The sequence below is a fragment of the Emys orbicularis genome, chromosome 15 (assembly GCF_028017835.1).
Source record: "Emys orbicularis isolate rEmyOrb1 chromosome 15, rEmyOrb1.hap1, whole genome shotgun sequence".
In the NCBI taxonomy this organism is placed as follows: domain Eukaryota; kingdom Metazoa; phylum Chordata; order Testudines; family Emydidae; genus Emys; species Emys orbicularis.
In genome coordinates, this window is record NC_088697.1 from 9,787,076 (window position 1) to 9,804,718 (window position 17,643).

At 48.0% G+C, this 17,643-nt stretch overlaps 1 non-coding gene across 1 annotated transcript; it reads right to left on the minus strand.

Moving 5' to 3' along the window:
* Window positions 1-6,916: 6,916 nt before the first annotated feature.
* Window positions 6,917-6,989, minus strand: TRNAK-UUU (transfer RNA lysine (anticodon UUU)). Its single transcript has one exon. It is a non-coding gene; the product is annotated as a tRNA-Lys (tRNA).
* Between the last annotated feature and the right edge of the window lie 10,654 nt (window positions 6,990-17,643).

Sequence of the window (17,643 nt, forward strand, 5' to 3'; positions counted from 1 at the left end):
CAATCGCGGCCAGTACAGCTACTGGAAAAGTCTGTTAACATGTTTGGGGATGGAGCGGAAATCCTCCAGGGACATCTCCAGAAAGCTCTCCTTCATGTACTCCCAAAGCCTTTGCAAAAGGTTTCTGGGGAGGGCTGCCTTATCCCGTCTGCCATGATAGGACACTTTACCATGCCAGGCCAGTAGCACGTAGTCTGGAATCATTGCATAACAAAGCATGGCAGCGTATGGTCCCGGTGTTTGCTGGCATGCAGACAACATCCATTCCTTATCTCTCATTGTTATCCTCAGGAGAGTGATACCATTCACGGTCACCTGGTTGAGATGGGGTGATTTTATTAAGGGGACATTCAGAGGTGCCCGTTCCTGCTCTGCTGAACAGAAATGTTCCCCGCTGTTAGTGATCATCCCAGAGAATTGGGGGAGCGGGGGTTAGTTGAGTTTGTGCTGCACGTTAACCTGGAAACCGCAGCCCCTCATTTTAAATTGCAAACCCATTTTAAATGGCCAACCCAACGGCCGCTTGGTATGGGAAATGAAGACGCTGCTGTTTGAAACCATTCCCACATGTTAAGAAGGTTAAATAAGCCAAAAGACTGTGGCTTACCATGGCTGCCTGCAAGCCGAATTTTGTTGCCTGGCACTGTGTGAGTGATCTCTCGCACCAAACCAGCAGGCCCTCAATATAAGAGGAAAAATGCGACCTTGTAACAAAAGCACATGTGCTGTGTAATGTGACCAGCAAGATTTAACGTGAAAGAGTGTACCCATTGTTCTCTAAAATGTGTCCTTTTAACTACCACCTCTCCCTTCTCCTCCACCAGCTGCAAATGTTTCTCCTTCGCAGAGGCTAGTGAAGATTAGAAGGCAAAAAAGGCGCACTCGGGCTGACATGTTCTCGGAGCTCCAGATGTCCTCCCACGCTGACAGAGCACAGCAGAATGCGTGGAGGCAGACAATGTCAGAGTGCAGGAAAGCACAATATGAACACGAGGAGAGGTGGCGGGCTGAAGAGAGCAAGTGACAGACTGAAGAGGATAGGTGGCGTCAGCTTGCTGACAGAAGGCAAGAGTCGATGCTCTGGCTGATATGCTCCAGCGTATGGTTGAGCTTCAGGAAAGGCAGCAGGAGCACAGACTGCCTCTACAGCCCCTGTGTAACCAACAGCCCTCCTCCCCAAGTTCCATTGCCTCCTCACCCAGATGCCCAAGGACATGGTGGGGGGGTCTCAGGCCACCCAGCCACTCCACCCCAGAGGATTGCCCAAGCAACAGAAGGCTGGCCTTCAATAAGTTTTAAAGTGCAGTGTGTCCTTGTCCTTACCTCCTCCTCCCCCACTCCACCCGGCGCTTCCCTCCTTCTCCACCCCTCCTGGGCTACCTTGGCAGTTATCCCCCTATGTGTGTGATGAATTAATAAAGAATGCATGAAGGTGAAGTAACAATGACTTCATTGCCTCTGCAAGTGGTGATCGAAGGGGGGAGGGGATGGTGGTTAGCTTACAGGGAAGTAGAGTGAACCGGGGGGGGGGGGGGGGCTCATCAAGGAAGAAACAAACAGAACTTTCACACCGTAGACTGGCCAGTGATGAAACTGGTTTTCAAAGCTTCTCTGATGCACACCGTGCCCTGCTGTGCTCTTCTAACCGCCCTATTGTCTGGCTGCGTGTAATCAGCAGCCAGGCGATTTGTCTCAACCTCCGACTCTGCCATAAATGTCTTCCCTTTACTCTCACAGATATTGTGGAGCGCACAGCAAGCAGTAATAACAATGGGAATATTGGTTTCGCTGAGGTCTATCAGAGTCACTAAACTGCGCCAGCGCACTTTTAAACGTCCAAATGCACATTCTACCACCATTCTGCACTTGCTCAGCCTATAGTTGAACAGGTCCTGACTACTGTCCAGGCTGCCTGTGTATGGCTTCATGAGCCATGGGAGCAAGGGGTAGGCTGGGTCCCCAAAGATAATTATAGGCATTTCAACATCCCCAATGGTTATTTTCTGGTCTGGGAAGAAAGTCCCTTCCTGCAGCTTTTGAAACAGACCAGAGTTCCTGAAGATGCGAGCATCATGTACCTTTCCCGGCCATCCCACGTTCATGTTAGTGAAACGTCCCTTGTGATCCACCAGTGCTTGCAGCACCATTGAAAAGTACCCCTTGCAGTTTATGTACTGGGTACCCTGGTGCTCTGGTGCCAAGATAGGGATATGGGTTCCATCTATCGCCCCACCACAGTCAGGGAATCCTATTGCAGCAAAGCCATCCACTATGACCTGGACGTTTCCCAGAGTCACTACCCTTGATACCAGTAGCTCTTTGATTGCGTTGGCTACTTGGATCACAGCAGCCCCCACAGTAGATTTACCCACTCCAAATTGATTCCCGACTGACCGGTAGCTGTCTGGCATTGCAAGCTTCCACAGGGCTATCACCACTCGCTTCTCAACTGTGAGGGCTGCTCTCATCTTGGTATTCTGGCGCTTCAGGGCAGGGGAAAGCAAGTCACAAAGTTCCATGAAAGTGCCCTTACGCATGCGAAAGTTTCGCAGCCACTGGGAATCGTCCCACACCTGCAACACTATGCGGTCCCACCAGTCTCAGCTTGTTTCCCTGGCCCAGAATCAGCGTTCCACGGCATGAACCTGCCCCATTAACACCATGATTTGCACATTGCTGGGGCCCATACTTTGTGAGAGGTCTATGTCCATGTCTATTACCTCATCACTCTCGGCGCCGCGCTGCCGTCACCTCCTCGCCTGGTTTTGCCTTGGCAGGTTCTGCATATACTCCAGGATAATGCGCATGGTGTTTAAAGTGCTCATAATTGCCGCGGTGATCTGAGCAGGCTCCATGATCCCAGTGCTATGGCATCTAGGCTGAAAAAAGTCATGAAACGATTGCCGTTGCTTTCACGGCAGGAAGGGAGGGAGGGTGGATCCTGACGACATGTACCCAGAATCACCCGCGACACTGTTTTTGACCCATCAGGCATTGGGATCTCAACCCAGAATTCCAATGGGTGGCAGAGACTGCGGGAACTGTGGGATAGCTACCACAGTGCAACGCTCCGGAAGTCGACGCTAGCCTCGAAACTGTGGACGCAGTCCACCGACTTAATGCACTTAGAGCATTTTGTGTGGGGACACATGCAATCGACCTTATAAAAATGATTTCTAAACAACTGACTTCTATAAATTTGACCTAATTTCGTAGTGTAGACATACCCTTAGAAAGATTGATCCCCTATGGGAATCAAGTCATGATATCAATTCCAATTTTGACCCATCTACCTGTATATGAGAAAGCTGCTAGTATGGATGGCTGAGCCAGCTGTCCAATCACCTGGTTCCTCAACTGTAGCTACAGCTCTTAGTGCCCATCAATCCAAAGACAGGGAGAAATGAAGAGTTCCAACCATTGTCATTTTAGTATCTTATTGTTCCTTTCCCTCTCTTTTGTGCTGGCCTTTCTGTTATATCAGGGTGTGACTGTATAGTTCAGTGCATGTGTGACAAAAGCTCATTGGTGCCAATTCCCATTCTCTGAGGGCCAATCATGCTCTCGTGTAGACTACTGGTTCATAGGGGTAACTTTGAAGCAGGGCCAGATTCTATGCGTGGGGCAGAGAGAGTGCATGCCTTGGACTCAGGGTGCAGAGATACAATCAGCCCTCTCCCCTGCATTGGGTGGGGGGTGCTGCAATCCCCTGCTGGAAGGTAATGGTGGTGGGGGGTGCTGTGAGTAGCTCAACACCTGACCCTGGTGGCAAAAGTGGGGTGGGAAGCTCCAGGTGTTTCTAGGATCTGCTATTTCCACCTGCCGGTAAAGTCCAGCTTTCCCCAGCATATTCATTGCGGTGCAATTGGGTCACTGTTTCCATGGCTGTACAGGAAAGAATTACTCCCAGTTTCCCTTCTGGCTGCAGCATGATTAGCCTCGGTCAGTGGTTAATGAGGTGGATCTAGTTGTAGATAGTTATTCATTCCCCACCTTGACAATTTAGACAGTCCCTTTCCCATGCAGATCTCCAGCACCTCAGTGTTCCTGGTAGCAGAGGTTGGGTTTTCCCTGAGGCCCTGAGATTTTCAGAGTTCTTCTCCCTCAACCTGAAGTGAAATCAGCCTTTTCCCCCATCCCACACATTCCATGAAATAACGACAGCAGCATAAAGAAAAAGGGGAGGGAACATCTCACTGCCACGGCTGGATGTGCCCAGGGCCCCCTGCTTGTCCATTGTCTCCATTGCAGAAGAGGAAGGTTCCATGGAATTTGACATCCTGCTTAGCACAAGGGACAGAGAAAGATCTTGCTGTTCCTGTGTCTGTGCAAAGAAAATTGTGCTTCATTTTAAAAGAGAGGTGAGAAATGGCCCCTTGGTGGGACAATATCCTCAGGATTAAGAGCAAAGACTCAGGCTGAGAACCAATTTAACTCCACTCATCTGGGGTTTAAAAAATTGTCTTTCTGGGAGAGATTGCAAACTTGTGACATTAATCCAGATTCTGGGGGTTTGGGCTGTTTTAACTCTTGGTAAAAACATGAACTTGATTCCAAGAAGGGAGAGAGGAGAAGCCTGAAGTTGCCTTTGGTCCAAGTCTGGTGTCTCCTGGATGGTGGGAAACATCCTTTGCAGCTGCCAGGGGATAGCAGGCAACTGCTGACATATCAGGGCTGAGATGTAGCATGGACTTTATCATACATGCTCTATCCTACTTCTCAGAGCCCACAGGAGAGAATCTAGAGAAGAATGAGTCATTTCTCATCTACATTCTCAGGAGCAGCCAGTAGCTGTCCTTGAACAGACACCCGGGAGAGTAACCACAGTAATTCTGCAGAGACATCTGATTGCCAGGAGATCCAGATAGGAGAGAGAGTGCTGGGGGATCTGCAATTTTGCAGTGGTGAGAAGGGCCAGGCCAGTGGGGCTGTCTCAGGAGTCACAGGTGGCTTTGCCAGTGGGGAGGCTCTAGGTCACTTGTTGCAGGTAGGGTGGGGCATTAGGGACTACAGGGTGTGAGGCTGGTTAACATGGAACTGCACAAAAAACCTTCCCCTTTGCTCCAGTAAAGGCCCTACTTTTGGCCTGTCCCCATTTCATGAAAATCTCCATCTCTACCCCGGCTCTCAGAAACCCCGTCTCTCCCATGGGTATTTTCACAGTTTCTTCCTTTTATCATGGTCTTGTACAAATATTTTTCCCATGGAAATGATCAAGTACATTTAAAATGAGAAAAATAGTCAAACAACACATGTATCTCCTTCACCAGACATAGTGCTGTGTCTGATTTTTTCTACTGAAAAGTCTAGGCAGGCAGAGTCACCACTACGTTTACTTCACATCAGGCCCAGGACTTGCACCCAGCAGTTCTTGGGGAGTCCCTCAATTGGGGTATTCCAAGCACAGTTCTTCTGCCCTCGATTCACACAACAAGGATAACAACACTTTATTACTCCTGCCCCAATAACAAGGAGACTGGGAATCCAACACCAGCCAAAAGTGATCATTTCAGCAAGGAATCCCATCACACTGAGCACCTAGACAGGGTGGGTGGTCCCATGCAAATGAATCAGCTCCAGAAGTCCTTTTCCACAGCTCATCATTAGACGTCTGGGGAGAGCTCATTCAAATCCTGCTTACATATTTAATTCACACATACAGAATGGGAAGAGACTGTCTGGGAAGGAGTACAGCAGAAAGGGATCTAGGGGTTATAGTGGACCACAAGCTAAATATGAGTCAACAGTGTGATGCTGTTGCAAAAAAAGCAAACATGATTCTGGGATGTATTAACAGGTGTGTTGTGAGCAAGACACGAGAAGTCATTCTTCCGCTCTACTCTGCGCTGGTTAGGCCTCAGTTGGAGTATTGTGTCCAGTTCTGGGCACCGCATTTCAAAAAAGATGTAGAGAAATTGGAGAGGGTCCAGAGAAGAGCAAGAAGAATGATTAAAAGTCTTGAGAACATGACCTATGAAGGAAGGCTGAAAGAATTGGGTTTGTTTAGTTTGGAAAAGAGAAGACTGAGAGGGGACATGATAGCAGTTTTCAGGTATCTAAAAGGGTGTCATAAGGAGGAGGGAGAAAACTTGTTCACCTTAGCCTCTAAGGATAGAACAAGAAGCAATGGTCTTAAACTGCAGCAAGGGAGGTTTAGGTTGTACATTAGGAAAAAGTTCCTAACTGTCAGGGTGGTTAAACACTGGAATAAATTGCCTAGAGAGGTTGTGGAATCTCCATCTCTGGAGATATTTAAGAGTAGGTTAGATAAATGTCTATCCGGGATGCTCTAGACAGTATTTGGTCCTGCCATGCGGGCAGGGGACTGGACTCGATGACCTCTTGAGGTCCCTTCCAGTCCTAGAATCTATGAATCTATGAATATAGAAATTTCCAACATACTGTAAAATCCACATGCACACTCACACATGAAACCTTGCAAGAAAAGCTTCCTTAGGGGGTCTGAAGCACCTGCTGCTGGAGGGAAGGAGCAAGCCGTGGGTTGGGATTGAGGAGCAGCGTAAGGAGGAGGGGGCTGTGGGTTGGGATTGAGGGGCACTGGGAATAGGAGGGGGCTGTGGGTTGGGACAGAGGAGAAGGGTGAAGAGGAATAGACTCTGGTTGGGAGTGAGGAGCAGTATACCTAGGAGAGACTGTGGGTTGGGAGTGAGGGGCACTGAGAATAGAGGGTGTGTGTGTGTGCGTGCGTGCGTGCGTGCGTGCGTGCGTGCAGGGGGGGATATGCTATATGCCCAGAGACCTTTATTCTTCCAGCCTGCGAGGAGAGAGAGGATGTCAGGTAGTTGCCCCTTCAATCACACTTGCAAAAGGCCCTTCTTAGGAAAGGCAAAATCCTGAAGAAGAAAAAGAGTAACATCAAAGAGACAGATATCTAAGATCCTGATAAATAATTCATCACCTGACCAGGGACTTGAACCCTGGACCCTCAGATTAAAAGTTTGATGCTCTACCAGCTGAGCTAGCCAGGCTCATGAGAAAAAAAAAAAGAGCAAATTGGTGCATAGGAGAAACTGGTCAGAAAAAGAGATCATGAAACAATAGGGGAAACCTGCTGCTCTCTTTCTCTCTCTTTCCAACCCTAGCCTGGCCTGGTATTAGTGCTGGTTAAGAAGAGGGGGACGTATCTGCATCTACCAGCCTTTTATAGCTGTACAAGAATCAGGCACAATAGAGAGATACCCATCTGCAAGTCCCAAATGGTTGGATTGGCTAATGCAACCTGTAGAAATCCATGGCACACTGGGATATAAAGTCAAATGTACATCATTTCAAAGGGATAAATATAGGAAGGTTCACAATTGACTAAGTAATTACATACAAAGATCATTGACTATCCATGCTCATTAGTGTCACTGTGGAGTGAGCTTTCTTCTTCTCTACCTCCCTTCTAGAACACCAGCAGTACCTTGATCATCTATCAGAGGGGTAGCCGTGTTAGTCTGAATCTGTAAAAAGCAACAGAGGGTCCTGTGGCACCTTTAAGACTAACAGAAGTATTGGGAGCATAAGCTTTCGTGGGTAAGAACCTCACTTCTTCAGATGCAAGTAATGGAAATCTCCAGAGGCAGGTATAAATCAGTGTGGAGATAACGAGGTTAGTTCAATCAGGGAGGGTGAGGTGCTCTGCTAGCAGTAGAGGTGTGAACACCAAGGGAGGAGAAACTGCTTCTGTAGTTGGATAGCCATTCACAGTCTTTGTTTAATCCTGATCTGATGGTGTCAAATTTGCAAATGAACTGGAGCTCAGCAGTTTCTCTTTGGAGTCTGGTCCTGAAGTTTTTTTGCTGTAAGATGGCTACCTTAACATCTGCTATTGTGTGGCCAGGGAGGTTAAAGTGTTCTCCTACAGGTTTTTGTATATTGCCATTCCTGATATCTGACTTGTGTCCATTTATCCTCTTGCGTAGTGACTGTCCAGTTTGGCCAATGTACATAGCAGAGGGGCATTGCTGGCACATGATGGCATATATAACATTGGTGGACGTGCAGGTGAATGAGCCAGTGATGTTGTAGCTGATCTGGTTAGGTCCTGTGATAGTGCTGCTGGTGTAGATATGTGGGCAGAGTTGGCATCGAGGTTTGTTGCATGGGTTGGTTCCTGAGTTAGAGTTGTTATGGTGCGGTGCGTGGTTGCTGGTGAGAATATGCTTAAGGTTGGCAGGTTGTCTGTGGGCGAGGACAGGCCTGCCTCCCAAGGTCTGTGAAAGTGAGGGGTCATTGTCCAGGATGGGTTGTAGATCACTGATGATGCGTTGGAGAGGTTTAAGCTGAGGGCTGTAGGTGATGGCCAGTGGAGTTCTGTTGGTTTCTTTTTTGGGCCTGTCTTGTAGCAGGAGGCTTCTGGGTACACGTCTGGCTCTGTTGATTTGTTCCTTTATTTCCTTGTGTGGGTATCGTAGTTTTGAGAATGCTTGGTGAAGATCTTGTAGGTGTTGGTCTCTGTCTGAGGGGTTGGAGCAGATGCGGTTGTACCTCAGTGCTTGGCTGTAAACGATGGATCGTGTGGTGTGTCCGGGGTGGAAGCTGGAGGCATGAAGGTAGGCATAGCGGTCGGTGGGTTTTCGGTATAGGGTGGTGTTAACGTGGCCATTGCTTATTTGTACTGTGGTGTCCAGGAAGTGGACCTCCCGTGTAGATTGGTCCAGGCTGAGGTTGATGGTGGGGTGGAAGCTGTTGAAATCATGGTGGAATTCTTCCAGGGTCTCCTTCCCATGGGTCCAGATGATGAAGATGTCATCAATGTAGCGTAGGTAGAGAAGGGGCGTGAGTGGACGAGAGCTGAGGAAGCGTTGTTCCAGGTCAGCCATAAAGATGTTGGCATATTGTGGGGCCATGCGGGTGCCCATAGCGGTGCCACTGGTCTGGAGGTATAATTTGTCACCAAATTTGAAATAATTGTGCGTGAGGATAAAGTCACAGAGCTCGGCAATAAGTTGTGCTGTGTCATCATCAGGGATACTGTTCCTGACAGCTTGTATTCCATCTGTGTGTGGGATGTTTGTGTAGAGAGCCTCTACATCCATGGTGGCTAGGATGGTGTTTTCTGGGAGGTCACCAATGCATTGTAGTTTTCTCAGGAAATCTGTGGTGTCACGGAGATAGCTGGGAGTGCTGGTGGCGTAGGGTCTGAGTAGGGAGTCCACATATCCAGACAGTCCTTCAGTGAGAGTGCCAATGCCCGAGATGATGGGGCGTCCAGGATTTCCAGGTTTGTGGATCTTGGGTAGTAGATAGAAGAACCCCGGTCGGGGCTCTAAGGGTATGTTGATTTGTTCCTGTGTTAGTGTAGGGAGTGTCCTGAGTAGATGGTGCAGTTTCTTAGTGTATTCCTCAGTGGGATCTGAGGAAAGTGGCCTGTAGAATTTGGTATTGGAGAGTTGTCTGGCGGCCTCCTTCTGGTAGTCAGACCTGTTCATGATGACAACAGCACCTCCTTTATCAGCCTCTTTGATGATAATGTCAGGGTGGTTTCTGAGGCTGTGGATGGCATTGCGTTCTGCACGACTTAGGTTATGAGGCAAGCGATGTTGTTTTTCCACAATTTCTGCCTGTGCACGTCGGCGGAAGCATTCTATGTATAGGTCCAGACTGTCATTTCGACCCTCAGGAGGAGTCCATGTGGAGTTCTTCTTCCTGTGTTGTTGGTGGGAGGGTATCTGTGTATCAGTGCGCTGTTCAGTGTTATCTTGAAAGTATTCTCTGAGTCGGAGGCGGCGAAAGTAGGCTTCCAGATCACCGCAGAACTGTATCATGTTCGTGGGGGTGCTGGGGCAAAAAGAGAGTCCCCGAGATAGGACAGACTCCTCTGCTGGGTTGAGTGTGTAGCTGGATAAATTGACGATATTGCTGGGTGAGTTAGGGGTACCCCTGTTGTGGCCCCATGTGCCAGGTAGGATTTTAGACAGCTTACGGTCCTTTTTCCTTTGTAGAGAGGTGAAGTGTGTAATGTAGATCTCCTGTCTTATTTTAGTAAAGTCCATTTGTGTGGAGGGTTGGTTATTTATGAAAGTCTCCAGGTTGGAGAGCTCTTTCTTGATGTTTATCTGTTTGCTGTATAGGATGCTGATCAGGTGGTTCCTCAGTTTCTTTGATAGTGTATGGCATAATCTCTCACTGTGGTCTGTGCAGTATGTAGATAGCAATGGATTTTTCACCTTCATCATCTGGACCCATGGGAAGGAGACCCTGGAAGAATTCCACCATGATTTCAACAGCTTCCACCCCACCATCAACCTCAGCCTGGACCAATCTACACGGGAGGTCCACTTCCTGGACACCACAGTACAAATAAGCAATGGCCACGTTAACACCACCCTATACCGAAAACCCACCGACCGCTATGCCTACCTTCATGCCTCCAGCTTCCACCCCGGACACACCACACGATCCATCGTTTACAGCCAAGCACTGAGGTACAACCGCATCTGCTCCAACCCCTCAGACAGAGACCAACACCTACAAGATCTTCACCAAGCATTCTCAAAACTACGATACCCACACAAGGAAATAAAGGAACAAATCAACAGAGCCAGACGTGTACCCAGAAGCCTCCTGCTACAAGACAGGCCCAAAAAAGAAACCAACAGAACTCCACTGGCCATCACCTACAGCCCTCAGCTTAAACCTCTCCAACGCATCATCAGTGATCTACAACCCATCCTGGACAATGACCCCTCACTTTCACAGACCTTGGGAGGCAGGCCTGTCCTCGCCCACAGACAACCTGCCAACCTTAAGCATATTCTCACCAGCAACCACGCACCGCACCATAACAACTCTAACTCAGGAACCAACCCATGCAACAAACCTCGATGCCAACTCTGCCCACATATCTACACCAGCAGCACTATCACAGGACCTAACCAGATCAGCTACAACATCACTGGCTCATTCACCTGCACGTCCACCAATGTTATATATGCCATCATGTGCCAGCAATGCCCCTCTGCTATGTACATTGGCCAAACTGGACAGTCACTACGCAAGAGGATAAATGGACACAAGTCAGATATCAGGAATGGCAATATACAAAAACCTGTAGGAGAACACTTTAACCTCCCTGGCCACACAATAGCAGATGTTAAGGTAGCCATCTTACAGCAAAAAAACTTCAGGACCAGACTCCAAAGAGAAACTGCTGAGCTCCAGTTCATTTGCAAATTTGACACCATCAGATCAGGATTAAACAAAGACTGTGAATGGCTATCCAACTACAGAAGCAGTTTCTCCTCCCTTGGTGTTCACACCTCTACTGCTAGCAGAGCACCTCACCCTCCCTGATTGAACTAACCTCGTTATCTCCACACTGATTTATACCTGCCTCTGGAGATTTCCATTACTTGCATCTGAAGAAGTGAGGTTCTTACCCACGAAAGCTTATGCTCCCAATACTTCTGTTAGTCTTAAAGGTGCCACAGGACCCTCTGTTGCTTTTTACAGATTCAGACTAACACGGCTACCCCTCTGATACTTGACACCATGCAAGGCACTGCATTTAGCCGTATGGAATGGAAATCTATCAACCTCATGAAGAAACTTGCACAAATACAGACAGATATCATCTTCCTTTCCAAATGCAAACGGATGGACATCATACCAAATGGACTGAAGGTGAAAAATCCATTGCTATCTACATACTGCACAGACCACAGTGAGAGATTATGCCATACACTATCAAAGAAACTGAGGAACCACCTGATCAGCATCCTATACAGCAAACAGATAAACATCAAGAAAGAGCTCTCCAACCTGGAGACTTACATAAATAACCAACCCTCCACACAAATGGACTTTACTAAAATAAGACAGGAGATCTACATTACACACTTCACCTCTCTACAAAGGAAAAAGGACCGTAAGCTGTCTAAAATCCTACCTGGCACATGGGGCCACAACAGGGGTACCCCTAACTCACCCAGCAATATCGTCAATTTATCCAGCTACACACTCAACCCAGCAGAGGAGTCTGTCCTATCTCGGGGACTCTCTTTTTGCCCCAGCACCCCCACGAACATGATACAGTTCTGCGGTGATCTGGAAGCCTACTTTCGCCGCCTCCGACTCAGAGAATACTTTCAAGATAACACTGAACAGCGCACTGATACACAGATACCCTCCCACCAACAACACAGGAAGAAGAACTCCACATGGACTCCTCCTGAGGGTCGAAATGACAGTCTGGACCTATACATAGAATGCTTCCGCCGACGTGCACAGGCAGAAATTGTGGAAAAACAACATCGCTTGCCTCATAACCTAAGTCGTGCAGAACGCAATGCCATCCACAGCCTCAGAAACCACCCTGACATTATCATCAAAGAGGCTGATAAAGGAGGTGCTGTTGTCATCATGAACAGGTCTGACTACCAGAAGGAGGCCGCCAGACAACTCTCCAATACCAAATTCTACAGGCCACTTTCCTCAGATCCCACTGAGGAATACACTAAGAAACTGCACCATCTACTCAGGACACTCCCTACACTAACACAGGAACAAATCAACATACCCTTAGAGCCCCGACCGGGGTTCTTCTATCTACTACCCAAGATCCACAAACCTGGAAATCCTGGACGCCCCATCATCTCGGGCATTGGCACTCTCACTGAAGGACTGTCTGGATATGTGGACTCCCTACTCAGACCCTACGCCACCAGCACTCCCAGCTATCTCCGTGACACCACAGATTTCCTGAGAAAACTACAATGCATTGGTGACCTCCCAGAAAACACCATCCTAGCCACCATGGATGTAGAGGCTCTCTACACAAACATCCCACACACAGATGGAATACAAGCTGTCAGGAACAGTATCCCTGATGATGACACAGCACAACTTATTGCCGAGCTCTGTGACTTTATCCTCACGCACAATTATTTCAAATTTGGTGACAAATTATACCTCCAGACCAGTGGCACCGCTATGGGCACCCGCATGGCCCCACAATATGCCAACATCTTTATGGCTGACCTGGAACAACGCTTCCTCAGCTCTCGTCCACTCACGCCCCTTCTCTACCTACGCTACATTGATGACATCTTCATCATCTGGACCCATGGGAAGGAGACCCTGGAAGAATTCCACCATGATTTCAACAGCTTCCACCCCACCATCAACCTCAGCCTGGACCAATCTACACGGGAGGTCCACTTCCTGGACACCACAGTACAAATAAGCAATGGCCACGTTAACACCACCCTATACCGAAAACCCACCGACCGCTATGCCTACCTTCATGCCTCCAGCTTCCACCCCGGACACACCACACGATCCATCGTTTACAGCCAAGCACTGAGGTACAACCGCATCTGCTCCAACCCCTCAGACAGAGACCAACACCTACAAGATCTTCACCAAGCATTCTCAAAACTACGATACCCACACAAGGAAATAAAGGAACAAATCAACAGAGCCAGACGTGTACCCAGAAGCCTCCTGCTACAAGACAGGCCCAAAAAAGAAACCAACAGAACTCCACTGGCCATCACCTACAGCCCTCAGCTTAAACCTCTCCAACGCATCATCAGTGATCTACAACCCATCCTGGACAATGACCCCTCACTTTCACAGACCTTGGGAGGCAGGCCTGTCCTCGCCCACAGACAACCTGCCAACCTTAAGCATATTCTCACCAGCAACCACGCACCGCACCATAACAACTCTAACTCAGGAACCAACCCATGCAACAAACCTCGATGCCAACTCTGCCCACATATCTACACCAGCAGCACTATCACAGGACCTAACCAGATCAGCTACAACATCACTGGCTCATTCACCTGCACGTCCACCAATGTTATATATGCCATCATGTGCCAGCAATGCCCCTCTGCTATGTACATTGGCCAAACTGGACAGTCACTACGCAAGAGGATAAATGGACACAAGTCAGATATCAGGAATGGCAATATACAAAAACCTGTAGGAGAACACTTTAACCTCCCTGGCCACACAATAGCAGATGTTAAGGTAGCCATCTTACAGCAAAAAAACTTCAGGACCAGACTCCAAAGAGAAACTGCTGAGCTCCAGTTCATTTGCAAATTTGACACCATCAGATCAGGATTAAACAAAGACTGTGAATGGCTATCCAACTACAGAAGCAGTTTCTCCTCCCTTGGTGTTCACACCTCTACTGCTAGCAGAGCACCTCACCCTCCCTGATTGAACTAACCTCGTTATCTCCACACTGATTTATACCTGCCTCTGGAGATTTCCATTACTTGCATCTGAAGAAGTGAGGTTCTTACCCACGAAAGCTTATGCTCCCAATACTTCTGTTAGTCTTAAAGGTGCCACAGGACCCTCTGTTGCTTTTTACAGATTCAGACTAACACGGCTACCCCTCTGATACTTGACACCATGCAAGGCACTGCATTTAGCCGTATGGAATGGAAATCTATCAACCTCATGAAGAAACTTGCACAAATACAGACAGATATCATCTTCCTTTCCAAATGCAAACGGATGGACATCATACCAAATGGACTGAAGGTGAAAAATCCATTGCTATCTACATACTGCACAGACCACAGTGAGAGATTATGCCATACACTATCAAAGAAACTGAGGAACCACCTGATCAGCATCCTATACAGCAAACAGATAAACATCAAGAAAGAGCTCTCCAACCTGGAGACTTTCATAAATAACCAACCCTCCACACAAATGGACTTTACTAAAATAAGACAGGAGATCTACATTACACACTTCACCTCTCTACAAAGGAAAAAGGACCGTAAGCTGTCTAAAATCCTACCTGGCACATGGGGCCACAACAGGGGTACCCCTAACTCACCCAGCAATATCGTCAATTTATCCAGCTACACACTCAACCCAGCAGAGGAGTCTGTCCTATCTCGGGGACTCTCTTTTTGCCCCAGCACCCCCACGAACATGATACAGTTCTGCGGTGATCTGGAAGCCTACTTTCGCCGCCTCCGACTCAGAGAATACTTTCAAGATAACACTGAACAGCGCACTGATACACAGATACCCTCCCACCAACAACACAGGAAGAAGAACTCCACATGGACTCCTCCTGAGGGTCGAAATGACAGTCTGGACCTATACATAGAATGCTTCCGCCGACGTGCACAGGCAGAAATTGTGGAAAAACAACATCGCTTGCCTCATAACCTAAGTCGTGCAGAACGCAATGCCATCCACAGCCTCAGAAACCACCCTGACATTATCATCAAAGAGGCTGATAAAGGAGGTGCTGTTGTCATCATGAACAGGTCTGACTACCAGAAGGAGGCCGCCAGACAACTCTCCAATACCAAATTCTACAGGCCACTTTCCTCAGATCCCACTGAGGAATACACTAAGAAACTGCACCATCTACTCAGGACACTCCCTACACTAACACAGGAACAAATCAACATACCCTTAGAGCCCCGACCGGGGTTCTTCTATCTACTACCCAAGATCCACAAACCTGGAAATCCTGGACGCCCCATCATCTCGGGCATTGGCACTCTCACTGAAGGACTGTCTGGATATGTGGACTCCCTACTCAGACCCTACGCCACCAGCACTCCCAGCTATCTCCGTGACACCACAGATTTCCTGAGAAAACTACAATGCATTGGTGACCTCCCAGAAAACACCATCCTAGCCACCATGGATGTAGAGGCTCTCTACACAAACATCCCACACACAGATGGAATACAAGCTGTCAGGAACAGTATCCCTGATGATGACACAGCACAACTTATTGCCGAGCTCTGTGACTTTATCCTCACGCACAATTATTTCAAATTTGGTGACAAATTATACCTCCAGACCAGTGGCACCGCTATGGGCACCCGCATGGCCCCACAATATGCCAACATCTTTATGGCTGACCTGGAACAACGCTTCCTCAGCTCTCGTCCACTCACGCCCCTTCTCTACCTACGCTACATTGATGACATCTTCATCATCTGGACCCATGGGAAGGAGACCCTGGAAGAATTCCACCATGATTTCAACAGCTTCCACCCCACCATCAACCTCAGCCTGGACCAATCTACACGGGAGGTCCACTTCCTGGACACCACAGTACAAATAAGCAATGGCCACGTTAACACCACCCTATACCGAAAACCCACCGACCGCTATGCCTACCTTCATGCCTCCAGCTTCCACCCCGGACACACCACACGATCCATCGTTTACAGCCAAGCACTGAGGTACAACCGCATCTGCTCCAACCCCTCAGACAGAGACCAACACCTACAAGATCTTCACCAAGCATTCTCAAAACTACGATACCCACACAAGGAAATAAAGGAACAAATCAACAGAGCCAGACGTGTACCCAGAAGCCTCCTGCTACAAGACAGGCCCAAAAAAGAAACCAACAGAACTCCACTGGCCATCACCTACAGCCCTCAGCTTAAACCTCTCCAACGCATCATCAGTGATCTACAACCCATCCTGGACAATGACCCCTCACTTTCACAGACCTTGGGAGGCAGGCCTGTCCTCGCCCACAGACAACCTGCCAACCTTAAGCATATTCTCACCAGCAACCACGCACCGCACCATAACAACTCTAACTCAGGAACCAACCCATGCAACAAACCTCGATGCCAACTCTGCCCACATATCTACACCAGCAGCACTATCACAGGACCTAACCAGATCAGCTACAACATCACTGGCTCATTCACCTGCACGTCCACCAATGTTATATATGCCATCATGTGCCAGCAATGCCCCTCTGCTATGTACATTGGCCAAACTGGACAGTCACTACGCAAGAGGATAAATGGACACAAGTCAGATATCAGGAATGGCAATATACAAAAACCTGTAGGAGAACACTTTAACCTCCCTGGCCACACAATAGCAGATGTTAAGGTAGCCATCTTACAGCAAAAAAACTTCAGGACCAGACTCCAAAGAGAAACTGCTGAGCTCCAGTTCATTTGCAAATTTGACACCATCAGATCAGGATTAAACAAAGACTGTGAATGGCTATCCAACTACAGAAGCAGTTTCTCCTCCCTTGGTGTTCACACCTCTACTGCTAGCAGAGCACCTCACCCTCCCTGATTGAACTAACCTCGTTATCTCCACACTGATTTATACCTGCCTCTGGAGATTTCCATTACTTGCATCTGAAGAAGTGAGGTTCTTACCCACGAAAGCTTATGCTCCCAATACTTCTGTTAGTCTTAAAGGTGCCACAGGACCCTCTGTTGCTTTGATCATCTATGTGGTTCCTTCAGATACTCACTTAAATTTCAGGATGCTGGGAAGGTGTTTGGAGACTGTGTGAAAATCAAAGCTCAGTCCAGTAACTAATAGAAAATGAGGGCGTGCTCCCACTGTGCACCTTAAATCCCAGACTTTATACCTTTTTATATAAATAGACCCGTGCAAATAATTTAATTTTTTGCTTGCTACCTAGCCAAACCAAAATTATAACAACATTAATATTTCAGGTTGACCCAAAACGAATTTTTTAGAGAAAGTTGACTGAAAAAGGCTAGTATGAGTGATAAATAGTCACATCCCTGCTAGTCTAATGGTTAAAATTCAGTGTTTTGGCAGTTGTGCCCTGGGTTCAATTCTGGGTCAGCAAAAGGCACTTTTCTTCAACACATATGGAACAAATCAAACATTTCTAGTGCC